Source organism: Caretta caretta, chromosome 5 (assembly GCF_965140235.1).
Source record: "Caretta caretta isolate rCarCar2 chromosome 5, rCarCar1.hap1, whole genome shotgun sequence".
Classification (NCBI taxonomy): Eukaryota; Metazoa; Chordata; order Testudines; family Cheloniidae; genus Caretta; species Caretta caretta.
Genome location: NC_134210.1, coordinates 99,381,970 through 99,397,500, shown reverse-complemented (window position 1 = coordinate 99,397,500; position 15,531 = coordinate 99,381,970). Strand labels below are relative to the sequence as shown.

At 43.0% G+C, this 15,531-nt stretch overlaps 1 protein-coding gene across 4 annotated transcripts in view; it reads right to left on the bottom strand.

The window, feature by feature from the left end:
- Positions 1-9,498, bottom strand: part of CEMIP2 (cell migration inducing hyaluronidase 2) — a 66,565-nt gene extending 57,067 nt beyond the window's left edge. For 2 of the 4 annotated variants that reach the window (XM_048850525.2, XM_048850528.2), the window contains exon 1: positions 9,376-9,498. The gene's annotated coding sequence lies outside the window, so the exon portion shown is untranslated. Of the gene's footprint in view, positions 1-446; positions 505-8,653; positions 8,675-9,375 lie in introns of those variants that run through there. The other 2 variants (XM_048850526.2, XM_048850527.2) reach the window with 2 other exon arrangements.
- Positions 9,499-15,531: the final 6,033 nt, after the last annotated feature.

The window sequence follows — 15,531 nt, the reverse complement described above, 5'->3', positions numbered from 1 at the left end:
GTCTATAACAGATGATTATTGAATCAACCTAGTTTCCTTGCTGAGAAGAGACTCTTTCCAAAGCAATCTGCTTTTTTTTTTTAAATAGTATTAGATACTACTATATTAGATACTACTTCCTCAAGTTACATTTGGGAGGAATTACTGGTAACACAGCATTTTTCTTATCCCAGATACTGTATGGAATTAGTAAGTGTGGTGCTCTGTTGAGGTACGGAGAAACAACTTCCAGATTAGGAAATGGGAGTTGTAGGTAAGGAGTTTCAGGATGTATGCTTGCACATGGACATGGCAATATTTCCAGCACACAGAAGAAGCTCTGATTCCCAGCTGGGAACAAGCATCATCAAAGTAATGCCATTTGGACTCCCTACAACCTCAAGTTTTAATCACATACATTACAGTAGCAGCCCTCAGAGTCTCAGCAATACACCATCTATCCATACCTGAACTGGCTCATCTGGGGAAAGTCTTCTCAGGACATCACTAATAGCTCAAACTAGTTCTCAAACTCTTCCACTCTCTGGAACTGAAAAACAGGTGTGTTAAATCGTACCCACTCCAAATTAATTGGTGGAGCTCATAAGAGCAGTCCTAGACTCCAGCCAAGGCCTTCCTTCCACAAGATAGATCCCAAACAATTTTAAGCTTCATTTCAGATATCAAAGAAATACACACACCATTGCAAAAGCTTGCCTAAAACTACAACACCATGTGGACTCGGGCACATAAGTAATACCTCTTGACTTCACCTGTAAGGCTGGCTGAGGTCAGTGTACTAGTCAGACATAACATGGATATTCAGCTCATGATTTCTATTGTTCTAGTCTCCCTAAACAGGGGGATAAATCCAGACAGTCTGCAAATGAGTCCCCCTTCCACACTCTTGTTCCCTGCCTTCCCCCGTCATTCCTAGTGACTGATATTTCCATACACAGAAATGGGGAGCTCATCACTAGCGACGGCTGTGGACCTCTCAAGTAGCTAGGCTCCATGTAAACATACAGGAGCTTGGGGCAATTTGCCTGGTAGGCCAGACTTTCTGTCCGATGCCACCCTCCAGATCCCAAAAGACAATACCACTGCAACACGCAAAGTGGAGCTCCATCACCACCTTGTGCCAAGAAGCAATCAGGTTCTGGAACTGGTGTATTCAACAGAGCATAATTCCCACAGTCCTTCACTTAAACAGGCATAAGTAACGACCTGGCACACCACCTCAGTAGAAAGTACTCAGAGCATCCCAAGAGGTCTCTGGAGGATTATCCCTTGTGGACTAATATATGCTGGCTATCATATAAATCATAGAATCACAGACCTTGAGAGGTCATCTAGTACAGTCCCCTGCACTCAAGGCAGGGCCAAGTATTGTCTAGACCATCCCTGACAGGTGTTTGTCTAACCTGCTCTTAAAAGTCTCCAATGATGGAGATTCCACAACCTTCCTAGGAAATGTATTCCAGTGATTAACCACCCTGACAGGAAGTTTTTCCTGATTTCCAACCTAAACTTCCCTTGCTGCAAGTTAAGCCCATTGCTTCTTGTACTATCCTCAGAGTTTAAAAAGAACAATTTTTCTCCCTCCCCCTTTTACATACTTGAAAATTGTTATGTCCCCCCTCAGTCTTCTCTTTTCCAGACTAAACAAACCTAATTTTTCCAATTTTCCCCTCAGAGGTCATGTTTTCTAGATCTTTAATCATTTTTGTTGTTCTTCTCTGGACTCACTCCAATTTGTCCACATCCTTCCTGAAGTGTGGCATTCAGAACTGGACACAATACTCCAGTTGAGGCCTAATCAGTGCAAAGTAGAGCAGAAGAATTACTTCTCATGTCTTACTTACAACAATCTCTCAAAATAAATTGACCCCTGGAATTGTCCCTGTGTGCTACAAATAAGAGATCCTGAATGGCATTGTTCTCTGTAGATACTAACAAAGGTCTCTCTTTACAATCTTACAACACTCCTCCTAATATATCCCAGAATGATGTTCACTTTTTTTGCAACAGCATTACACTGTTGACTCATGTTTAGCTTGTGGTCCACTATGACCCCCAGATCCCTTTCTGTGGTAGTCCTTCCTAGGCAATCAGACCCAGAACTTAAATATATATCATATTAATAGTATGAATTATTCGCACCATATATTAGTATGCATTAAGTACCAACAACATTAAGCACAAATATTATAACAGCGATATGGCCTAAAAAGGCCTATACCATAACCCTGTTCACTTATGCTAAGTAAGTATTTGGCACAAGCAGATAGGAAACCTGTCAAAATGAAGATACATTCATTCTATGTCTTAGTACAAGCTTCACGGATCAGTAGCTTCACGGAACGCTAGTATCTAAAACAAAGGTAAGGAAGGAACAGAACAACAAGTTAGGGAACTGGAGCAAACTGCTGGGCTGGATTTTAGTGATGTGTGAAGACATGTGTAACTTGTAAAATCATAAATAATACCAGCTGAAACATGTAATTTGGGGAGTACACGTTCTGCATAAAGTCTATGCAACATCGCTGCATGGGATCGCTGTTCGGAGACAGGTATCATATAGAACCTTTTCTCTGTACCATATTAATAAACCTGACTGATATTGATTATTTGGTCTACGGTATATTTCATAATGAAATAATGAACCAAAGTCTGGTTGAGCAAATGACTATACAATTTATCAACCTGTTGTTCAGCAACATTGCAAACAAGTGCCCCCTTTTCTGTTCCAGAGAAGGAAGAGGTCCCAGCTATCAGACACTTTTCTCCTCTCCTGGTCAAAAGACATATTATCCACTTTCCCTCTGGTTCCTGTGATTCTCAGAGTCACCACAGAGATCACACATGATGCAGCCAGAGTTTTCCTCATTGCTCTCTCTTGGGCAAGACAATTACGGTTCACAGAGCTGCTACACCTAGTGCAAGACCTCCACATGCAGGACATTCAAGAGTGGGACTTTGTTCAGAACCAAGGTCAGATTCTTCACCCCCTCCCAAAGTCCCTGAACTTCATAGCATACATGTCAGCTGGCTGAGCCACACAAACAGCATTTGTTCTGCAGAGGTACCAGACGTCTCAGCTAAAACAGAAAACCATCCAGCAGAGTCCTTTCAAGAGGAAGTGGAAACAATTCTGCATATGGCCCTCCCAGGAAGGTGTGACTCTTTCAAAAAGATCCTGTTTGTAAAATCCTATGTTCTCCAACTAAAAGCAAACAAGACTCAACATCACTTCAGTCAGAGTCCTAGATGCAAACTTCATCTGTCACCCTCTAATCCAGCCTTTTATCACCTCATAGTGACCAAGTGCTTTAAAGTCCTGAGCCATGCCTTTCCACCAACCAGAGAACCACCTCCACCCTGGCACCAAACTATTGTCTTAACAATTCTTTGTCTTTTATTCTTATAAAACCCCCATTTGAGCTATGAATGACTATTCACTTTACCATCTCTCCATAAAGATTCCTTTCCTAGTGGCCATCATCTAAGCTAGGAGGGTGAGCAAGATTCAAACCTTGATTTGAATCAAGGTTCAGATCCACAGTATACAGGATTCCATAAGGATAAAAAGATGTTGAGGTCTCACTGCAAATTCTTATCTAAAGAGGTTTCCAAATTTCACATGAACCAGTCAGTCAGTCAGTCACTCACTTCTTTGCTAAACTCCATTCAAACCATTGGGAAGCTAGATTATACACATTAAATGTAAAGAGAGACCTTTGTTAGTATCTACAGAGAACAACGCCATTCAGGATCTCTCTTATTTGTAGCACACAGGGACAATCCCAGGGGTCAATTTATTTTGAGAGATTGTACATAAGAATGGCCATACTGGGTCAGGCCAATTATACAAGAATTAGGCAGCATACCCTTACTTATTACAAAACATTAGGGCCTTTCCCCTCCCACAGGTATCAGGGTTCATTCTACTAAATCTAAAGTGGCTTACGTGTTACCCCAGATTTGAGGGGTGAGTGTACCCCAGATTTTGATTGAGCCCACTGCAATCATATTATGTGCATTCAGTCATCATGAATTAATAAAAAATGGACCACCAGCTACGTAACGGTTAATTTGAACAAGCAAAGTTTCCGGAGGCAAGGTCAAATACATTTACAGGCTTGTAGTCTCTACTAATCAGAATGGGAGGAGAGTAGAGAAAAAGTCAACAACTGAGAGAAAAGCAAATCAGTGAACGAGAACCTTTGAGTTTGGGCACCTTTGATATAGAAGTTTATTATGACTAAGATTGTTAGGAATGTTTGTTGATAAATAATGTACTGATGTTAGGAGACATGACGACCTAGTAGGGGTCATTATGATATGTGTTTTGTAAAAGCTAGCTGTAGAAGGATTAGAGTGTACTTTGGAGCAGTCTTCTGAAGCTATCCTGAGAGGGTCTTTTCCTAACACCTTACTCCCTGGCAGGGAAGCAACCGGCCATTGCTGAACTGCTGCAATTTACTCAATACCGTTCCAGATTTTACGTAAATATTTGGGATGTTCTAAACCTATTGTTGTATGTCCGTGTGTACTTAAATCTAACAAACTGTAGTTTTAGATAAGAGCATGCTTACTTGTATTAATCTTTCATCAGCTGAAGCTCTGTGTTCCCATTGATTTATTCCTGACACTGCCTGGAGTGAAACAGTAAAGTTACCACTGCTATGGGTTCTGAAAACTCTGGGTAACATATGCTGCTTACCTTAGGAATGTTTCTCTTCAAGAGATTCGCTGAGTGGCTACCTGGAGCTTTATCCACTATCAAAATATTACTCGTGGGACCTGGCATCCAGGTTTGCAAGAATGTTTCTGCATTTTATTTAGCCAGGACTCTTAAGACTTTCCTCCTATCTGGTCTGGGAATTGCTTACTAGTCACCATGAATGGGACACAGACACACAATAATTGAAGAAAAACAAGGCCCTTACCTTACAGTAAAAAGAAAAGGAGTACTTGTGGCACCTTAGCGACTAACCAATTTATTTGAGCATAAGCTTTCGTGAGCTACAGCTCACTTCATCGGATGAAGTGAGCTGTAGCTCACGAAAGCTTATGCTCAAATAAATTGGTTAGTCGCTAAGGTGCCACAAGTACTCCTTTTCTTTTTGCGAATACAGACTAACACGGCTGTTACTCTGAAACTTACCTTACAGTAGTGTTTCTGAACCTGGTGAACCCCTTTGGACTAAAAAAAAAAAAAAAAAAATAGCGACCTTCCCTTACTAAGACTCGAAAAAATTGCAACCCCCTATCTTAAATATCATTAAGTTATGACTAGTACTCATGGCTGGTATTGGCAAGCAGGGCAATTGCCCAGGGCCCCATGACACAGGGGCCTCACAAAGCTAAGTTATATGCTTCAGCCCCAGGCAATGGGGCTCAGGCTTCAGCTACGGGCAACGAGGGGCTGAAGCATGTAACTAAGCTTCCCGGGGTTCCCTGTGGTGTGTGGCCCCTGGCAGTTGCCCTGCTTATCACCCCATAATGCCAGCCCTAACTTGCAACCCCCCACCCTGTCCCACAATGCCCTTGGGGGTCATGAGCCCTCATTTTAGAAGCACTGCTAACTGGTAGTTCTTTGAGATGCATGCCAATCCTATGACTCAGTCCCTTTCCCCACTACTTCAGAGTCCTCCTATATAAGTAGGATTCTAGATTAGCAAGCAAACAGAGTGGTAATTGAAGGTGCACTCCTCCTTTAGTCCCTCTGGTAAGGGGGCATGAAGACACGCAGGGCACGAAGACACGCAGGGCACACATGCCCCCAACACTGTTGGCCAAAAGATTTCAGACTTGTGGATTTCCATAAGTGGGACCTCCAAGGACTAAGCATTTCAAAGAACTAGACACGGCAAGATAAGGGCCTTGTTTTTTCCTTGTTGCTGTACAGTCCTAATTCTAATGAGCAACAGGTCATCCTACACCAGTAAATTCAGATGTGTCATTGCAAGTCTATTTATAGCATGCACCAAAGTAACTTTCTTGACTGAAGTTTCTTCAAAAGGAAGGCTATCATTGTCTAGCAGATCAAAGATCTACTCTTTCCTCAGCATAGCATTATACTTTTTTTTGTTTTTGGTTACGTTACTTCCCAGCCTTCTGTTACCTTTTTCCCTTCAGGCGCACATAAAACTGTCTCAACTTTAAAGTGTGCGTAATATTGCAGGGTAATATCCTCACACACATCAAGACAATCTGCAAGGTATTTAAATATGAAAAATATTGTGTAGCCAGTTTTTCAGATACCCTAAAAAATATGCTTTAATTCCAAGGATTTAGCTGTACAACTCCTATTATACTTTCATGGACATCCCTGTGCGCGTAAATTATCCCGTGGGGACAACATTTTAAACTTGATCATATAGTATACTCTACACTCAACAAAAGTTAATTAAGATGATGTAAAGACTGCAGGCATGGTGATTTCATACATATTATCTTCCAAGAAAATTACAGTTAACAAACTTTATTAGAAACACAGAATTAAGGCTACATCTAAACAAGGTACCCAATCTGTGGATGTATTGAAGATGTGCCCCATAACTATTACAATTTGTTTTTTTACATACATGTCTCAAATGCTAAGTGTGATACTTTGTCACCATACTAAGACTTTGTTAGTTGAACATACTTTGTTCTTTTCATGCCAGTGCTCTAAAAGCACAATCTACACATGAGAGTTCTATGAACGAAGACATGGTAGCTCTTTCTAGCAACATTTGGATAATTGGCTGCAACAGAGTAACCACAGAACCTTTTTCTTGTGAGGCGCTAAGCACCCTCACCATCTTGCATGACCAGGCCTTTAATGAAGAGTGGGGAAACGTCATCTCAGCAGACTGATTGTTCTGACACCTTAAGATGACAATATATTTACCAACATTAACTATTTCACTGATGATCATTGTAGCAGGAACAGCTAATGTGTTTCTCCCACAATCCAGAACGGCCTACCATGTTTAAAATCCCAGCTGGTGGTTAGCCATTGTCAAAATCTACCACATATTAGAAACAAACTAGAAAAATAAACAAGGCCTTCTCTGCCTATTTTTCATTTTTGTATTTAATTCAATAGCCTCCATTCTGTTCTTACCATATCGACTAGTAAAGCATCACAAACTCAATATAACACCAAATACAAGCTAACAAGTCAATCTCACTAATTCACATAACCACTGCAAATTACTGAATTTTGCAAATTCCATACAAATGAACAACACACTTTGTTTGGGGATTTTTTTGTTTGGGGTTGTTGTTGTTGATCATAGTTCAACTTCAAGCATTTATGATAATGCAGCAGAGGTTTCTAAATTTTAATTCATGGACCACTGGCAGTCCAGAGCAGTTGGTGGTGGTCTGTGGAAAGCTGGCTGGTAACATGGTGCAGGTGCCACTCTTTTTTTCCAATTGATAAGTTTCATTAAAAGAAGCTAAAACTATATTACATATTTTCCGAATATTACTTTTATGTAAGCGATTGCTGTAGATACCATATGAACGTTATATGATCATGAATGGGAGAGAATATTGTCCATATGTTGCAAATGGGAGGGGAAGTAGCCCATGAGATTAAGATAAGGTCCACACTATCAAAAAATAAGTTTGAGAACCCCGGTTTATAATACCTGCTAAGGTTAGATTATTTTTACAATGCAAGACCCTGCTACAGCATCTATTACCTGCTGAGAGGTGAGAACCCCCTGTCAAATTTGTTGTGAATTATTAAAGAGATTCTAATGCATTCAGTAGTTTTGTTAGAACAAGAATGCACTTAAAAACAAGAAAGTTACAATAAATCATTATCAGTCTGGTTTAAACAAAGAAAAAAAACCTGTGGAATTCAAAGTTAAGGCAGCTAATTCATCCTGAACTCACTGTATTTGTGTACTGCTGCAGGTGTTGAGGTCAGTTCTCACCATGTGCTGGGAATTTATGCATGCAATAACCTTCAGTGGAAGAATTTACTTGAGGGTATGAAAGATTACACTCTGTTCAGGGACTCCATCCATTCCTAGGACACAGTGGACATGACATCTAACTAGAATTTAAAGTTGTGAATTTCCTAGCTCTCTCCCTATCTCCCAATTTAAGTCAGACCCTTATGCTTAATATAAGCTTTTTCAAAAGCATATTTAAATAGGTAACATGTTACATCAAAAAGAAAAGGAGTACTAGTGGAACCTTAGAGATTAACCAATTTATCTCTAAGGTGCCACTAGTACTCCTTTTCTTTTTGCGAATACAGACTAACACGGCTGCTACTCTGAAACATGTTACATCAGATGATAACATTTTTATTTTCTTTCAGGGAAGTCTACAATACCAGTTGCTATTACTACTCTAACTGACACACAACAGCATCAAACCTAAAACAATATTTAAGTGCATGTGATTTTTTAGAGACTTCCCAACTTAGATTAAAACACAAGACATTAGCTTTCCATTTGCTTATTAAAACTGGAATATAGGAAAGATAGGGTTTAGTTTAGCAAAGATAAGCATGACCAGCCAAGAGGTAAAACTTGGCAATACAAGTGTAACTTTCTTCCTAAGCCAACCAAAAAAAAAAAAAAAAGAAAAAAAAAGTTGCTTACAAGTAGATGTCAATAACTCAACCTAATTTAAAAAATGCGTCAAGATAAATTATCACCTTTCAAGTAACAGTTTCTTGTCTTCAACCAATCTTCTTTATCCAGTCCATGAAAGGGTGCGGAAGGATGTTTAAGTTCCGCTCCTAACTTAGGCTGTTTCATACAAACTTCTGTTGGTGAAAGAAACAAGCTCTTCTCCAGATCTGTGTAGCCCCAGAGCTTGTCTCTTTCACCAACAGAAGTTGGTCCACTAAAAAAAAATATATATATTACCTCACCCACCTTTTCTCTCTAATATCCTGGGACCAACAGGGCTACAACAGCTCTGCAAACAATTGTTTTGTGCTGCAGATGAAACTCTGATTTGTTCATTTAAACTGTATCTGGGTTTGAGAAAATGGGTGGAAAAGAAAATAGGGACCGGCGGGTGGTGAGCAAGGGGAAAGGAAGCAGGGAGTGAACAGTGTGCGGTGCAGAGCGAAATGGGGTACACAGGCTCAGCGGTGGGCTAAGCGGCAGGCGGTGCTGGGGAAGAGGGCAGCAGGGTTGGGGTAAGGAATCCAGGGCACAGAGGGAAGCCAACAGCGGGTGAGGAGTACAGCGCTTGGGGGGACAGGGCGAAGCCAGCAGGGGGCGAGTAGCCGGAGCCAGGGGGCGGAAGTCAGCAGGGGAAGAGCTGCACGGAGCTTGGGGAGCAGTGGAGGGAGGGGGAGCCCACAGGCGGAGAGCGGCACAGAGCAGGGGGCGCTCGGGGGGCGGCTGCGGGGCCGGCTGCACTCACCTCGGCGGCGCGCTCAGGACGCTACCGGTCAGGGCGGCATGGTGTCCCGGCTCCCCGCCCCGGCTGCTGCTTTTACGCAACTGGCAGCGGCTCCTGCCGTGGGGCCTGGAGGGGAAACAGCCCGCCCCGCCCCCGTCCCCGAAATGACGCGGCTCTGCCCGGCCGCCCCTTCCCCGCCCAACCCGGCAGCCCCTTCCCCGCCCAACCCGGCAGCACCCCCGCTGCCAGCCCCTTCCCCGGCGCCGAGGGGCTGGGCTGGAGGAGGAGCGCCGGGGCCTGGGCTGGGCTGCCCTGCCCGGCGAGGAAGGCCGGAGGCGGCGCGAGGGACAAGCCCAGCCCTCCGGAACTGGGCGCCCCGGCTGTGAGCCCCCGCGGGGAGTGTTCGGCCTGCAGGTTCGGGGCCCGGCCGGCGGCAGCGCGTCACGCCCGTACCAGGCGAGCAGCCCAGCGGGACCTCGCCTCGCCCAACCCCAGGGGGGCAGCCGCTGCGTCCAGCGCCCCTGCAGCTCTGGTGTCTCCCCAGGGCAGCTCCCGCGTCTGTGCGCCCCCCTGTATTGCCCCAGCGATTCCTCTCCCTTTCCAGCATCGGCCCCACCCCTCGTGCTGCCCAGCTTCCCCTCTTTCCTTACTCTGTTCTTCCCCCCGCACATTCCCGTGAGCCACTTCTGCCTCCCTCCCTTCCCCAGGCATGCCCCATATTACCCTGCCCCCTCTTCCTAGTTCCCTACACCCCATCCTTGTTCTCCCCGGTCTCCTCCCCTCCAGTCCCCTTGTATTACGCTCATTCTCAACCCTGCACCTCCCGAAGCTCTTCAGCCTCCCTCCTGCTGCCCCCTTTTCATCGGTTCCTGGTGAGCTCGCCGCGCCACTAATCCGCCCCCTTCTGCCCTTAGGACATCGCGGTGTCCGTCGCATTGCAGACCAGGAGAGCATCTTCACAACGGGGATAATTGCAAGTCTGAAGCCAACAGCAGATGCGAGCGTACGGGAAGTTTTCAATAACGCTTCCTTGGGGGGTTAGGGGTGGTTGGTGTTCTGGAGCTCTCAGCAGGAGCTTCTCTCATTCACTGGCTGGGACTGGGAAATGATCTTGTCACCAGTTAAAACAGGAGCTGAATCCCCACAGAGCCTGTCCGTCCCCCCACCATGCAGGTAGCAAATGTGCAAATTCTGCACCTACTCCCATCGCTTCCCTCCCTCCAGTGCTCATCCTGCTTTTCGTCTTACCACGTGAGCAGGGACTTGTCCTTCCCCGTGGAGATGTGGGCAGTATATAGCTCATTTTGTGGATTACTAGAATTCAAATAATCACTTCATGTTATGTTGTGGAGGAAGTTGGGGAACATTCTGCAACACACACACACAAACGACTCACAGTAAGGGAGAGGAATCAGAGAAAAGTACGACCTTGCACTGCTTGTCATGCTATAGAGAGCCACACCCCTTCTCAAACAGGAGACTATTAAGGAAAACTATGAACTGAAGACAAATGGAGTTCCACACAGCTTGAGTTCTAACTAACTCTTTGTTTACCAGAACCAAAACCATGTCTGAAACGCTGTACAGCAGAGGAGACATCTAGTGGCTAAATAGCATCCTGCAAGTAAACATTACAGTTTAAAGCAATAGGTAGCTCCAGTTACTTAAACTTGAGCCACTCCACTGATTTAGTCTCACTCCCGTGAGAGCTGAAAAACTGCACTCAAGCTACACAGAGCGATTTGATTAGCAGCACAAAGTGATTGGACTAGCATCTGATATATTATGCTAACTGCAGCTATAGTCTGTAGCTGCATACCTATGATATTACTAAATCTAGTATCTGCAGCTCTCAACAAGCTTCAACTCATACCCCCATGGGCCAGCTAGCTAGAGTTTAATGTACCACTTAACTCACCCAATTGCACATGAATGGGAGTCAGGTTAGAGGTAATACTCAATTTATACCTTGAGCTAACACTATAGCCAAGACAAGCTGTTAGATATGTGAATAAGGCAGCATTTCCCCCCTTCCTTCTTCACTCTAGTTAATTATACTAGTCTAATTATTCCAAATTATATTGGGCCCAATTTTTTAAAAAGTCAAATTCATAATTACATGTGCAAATATGTTCATAAATCCATCATAATTATGAAAAATGCAAATGCATAAGGGCATTTGCACTTGCAAGTAATCTGTCATGTCTCAGCTGAAGGAATTGTAAGGTCTTTTATTTTTGTTTGTTTTACACAATGGGAGCATCTTAGACTTATACTATGATAAACCAAAGCAAGCATGAAAATCAAGGATGTTTCTATATACAAAGTGCTGCATTTGAAAAAATAAAGTATAACATTGGGCATCTAATGTATACATGCAGTTACTTTGTTTGCCTATGCAACGCAGGTTTTGGGCATTCAGATTTCCACTTAGTCCGACTATTTTTATGTACAAACTGCTTGAATTATTTATTCAATCAGAATAGTTGTATGAGCATATTAGGCTCATAACTGCATGCACTTTTTTGCATATGCAATTTCATGCCTGACCTTTTGAAAATCAGGACCTTTTACATCAATAAACTTTCAGTGATCCTGCGTTCTTTGGTCTCCTATAAACAATGATACATCTGAAATATTCCCACTGAGCTTTCACTGTAAAAAGTAAGGTTTCAGAGTAGCAGCTGTGTTAGTCTGTATTCACAAAAAGAAAAGGACTTGTGGCACCTTAGAGACTAACAAATTTATTTGAGCATAAGCTTTCGTGAGCTACAGCTCACTTCAGTGCATCCGATGAAGTGAGCTGTAGCTCACGAAAGCTTATGCTCATATAAATTTGTTAGTCTCTAAGGTGCCACAAGTACTCCTTTTCTTTTTGTAAAAAGTAAGATCATGCAATTTAATATCAGTACTCCCTGAATGCTATTAAATATTTAGGACTTAAGTTTTTCCTCTCCTTTGAGAAATTACACTCACTTAATGCAGTTTTTACAAAATCAATAAAAAGGAACTTGGCCAGATGGATACGCTTCCTGCTTTCGGTGAGCAGAAGGACGTACCTCTTAAAATGTGTTGTCCTCACAATGCTTATTTCTCTTTAATACATAGCATTTCCCATCCATCCCTAAAGCAAAGTTTCCAGTAATGCAAAGAACAGTTTACTTTTATATACAGATATATGGCAAATTAAGAGATCCAGAATTCAGTTAAAATATGTACCTGGTCCTGCAAAGTGTTCCAATTTCAATGGGACTACAAGTGGCAAGAGAGCCACTTGGGGTCATAAGCAGCGGGGAGGGTGAAATCTAAAAAAAATTACTGAATGTTTTCCAAAATTTACTGAATAGGAGCAGGGTCGGAGGGAGGCGACTGAGACACCCTGTGGAGTAGAAGGGGAGGGTTTGGAGGCTGGATTTGGGTGAGTCAAGGCAGGCAGAGGATGGGCCTTACCAAGTCTCATCCCGATTCCTGAGCCACAAAGTTGAATTGCTGGGCAGGGCTGGTACTTTTCTGCACCATCCCCTTTGCTCCACGCTAGCACCACTTGACGGCCGGGCTGGACCCTTCGCTCGGTCAAACATCTGGGACAGCCAGCCTCACCCCGTGCTGCCTCCGGCATTACTAGGAGACAGCAGTGGAATTCAGACTCCTGGGGCGGGGGGAGGCTTGCACAGACTGCACAGTTAAAAAAAAATGTCTGGCACCATTCCCCAGGCCACCAATTTCCCCCTCTCCAGAGCCAGCACCACCACAGCCAGCTCCTCAGCATCCTCCCTGACAGCATGTGGGAAGCCCCTAAGAGGCAGCGCCACCCCACACCAGCTGGCAGCAGTAGTAAGCCGAGTTCTTCTGCTGCCAATCTCTATGGGCAGGGGGAGAAGACCCACGAGCTTGGCACCAAGCTGTCTTTAAGGCCACAGCAGCACTACCAGCTGGTGGACAAAATTTTACCAAATGTGTCAGGAGTGGGGGATTTCACGTCTATCCGCCCCCTCTTCTGGTGCTCCTGCCTGTGGGAGTAAGGATATGTGCATGGGTAACTCTTTGCAGGCCCTATAGCCCTTAACCTGCAAACACGGACATATCTGTTTAAAGTTATGCATGCTGTGTGTCAATGTTTGCAGGATAAGGGCCTATGTTTGTCAGAAGGAAGGGATGAAATGGGAATTGGTATTTTCCACTGAATGCATCCGATGAAGTGAGCTGTAGCTCACGAAAGCTTATGCTCAAATAAATTTGTTAGACTCTAAGGTGCCACAAGTACTTTTCTTTTTGCGAATACAGACTAACACAGCTGCTACTCTGAAACCTGTCAAAATGGGAATACCGTAACTAATGTTTATTCAGCAGTTTGAAGCTAAAAAGTAATATTTGTGAAGCCTCACAATTCACGATGAAAACTAATTTTAAATAATAAGGATTAGGATGAGATTTTCACTGAAGGTCCAGATTATGTCCCACATCTGCATGTGTGGGTTTCTTGCATCTTCCTGTGAAGCATTTGGTGCTGATCACTGTCCGAGACTAGTATTGCCATATTGGCTAAAATCATGGCCCATCGAATCCAATAGCCTAAATTCTTATACCTGTGATCTTGTGATGCTTTCCTCAGGGAACCCAAAACCGTAAATCACTGTGTTGCCTCCCTGCCTCAGCAAAAAAGATCTGAGCTGGAGCTTAAACTGTGACAGTTCCCTACCACACACTCTCTCTGCCTCACCACCAAACTCCTTGAGACTCGACAGTCTAAACTTTGCCTTGCAGGTAACGTTCAATGCATCCAGCTCCAAATTACCTAGAGGCATCTCTGAAATGTCCAGTCCCTCTCATTGGACACTCTCAGAAAATAACCAAGTCCACTGCCACACCAGCCTGTTGGCTCAACTGAGGATGCACACCCCACTTTAATATAACAGCACTGAGATGATTTGCACTATAACTAAACATAAATTTATTAATAAAGAACATGAATTTAAGCGATTCTAAGCAAGAAAAGAGTCAGGAATGATTACAAGTAAAACAAAATAACACTCTTTCAGTAACTAAAGCTTTTTCACTTCCATCAAGCTGTCTGCATCTCCAGGCCTTCAGGTAGGAAGATCCACTGTTCACAGAATCAAAGAATCCTAATTCCCTTTGTCCACTAAGTGATGGATAACTAAGGGTTTCTCTCCCCTTCTTATAGTCCAGTAAACCTTTGAAATGTATTCTTTTGGAGTATATCCCCAGATAAAGCTTTTCTCCTGTGCTGCTTGTGCTCCAGGAAGTTGATACCATGCTGTGTTCCAATCCTTGCCCTTCTCTCAATTTGCTTTTCCTGTTGACTCAGATATAAATATAACTTCCACTGTCTCTGGCATCACCTTGCTTAATTTACACTGGAGACAAAGGGAAACAGACAAAACAGCATTCCTTTGTCTAGGACAAATTGTTTATCAGCTCTACTTGGATTGCTTGGTCCAAACAAACATATTTCTAGTACACCTACATAACTTTTTACAGGCTAACCCTATGTAACACACAAAAATATTAATTATCTGAGTGTCACCAGTTTTCCTTCAATACGTTACAAGATACTTTTTGGATAACAATTATGACAACAGTTGTGTTATGTATAGGGGAGTTTGCCATGGTGTCAAGACTATCTAATAAGAATAACAGATAAGCAATCATAGTGCAAAAGGAGGAATTTGTCAGGTCTGATAACAGTTGTAGTTACGGATAATGAGCCCTTTGCCAGTGGTCATTGACTGGCTTATAAGGTCATGGTAATATATATACACACACACTATTGTTATTAACTGTTCTGCAATACACAGTTAGTTTTGGTTGATCATCAGACCCACTCTAATATTATGCCCTGGCTATTAATCAAAAATAAAATGTTGGAGGCCAAATAAACTAGCAAATGTTGAAAACAAACCATCTCAAAGCCCTCTCTTTCACAAGAAACCCAAGTTTAAAATTTTAATATTCTTTTAAAATTATGTTAGAAGTCACATCAAACTTGACAGTGTGGAGGATTGCTTTCTGAAAATGCGTATGACTTCTTTTCTGGAACTGTTCTGAACTGGAAGTTCACAGATCATCATGCCAAAGAGATACCGTAACATTTAAAAGAAACATTGCTAAAGACATATTTGAAAAGAGGATATGGATGTGTTTTGAACAGTGCCT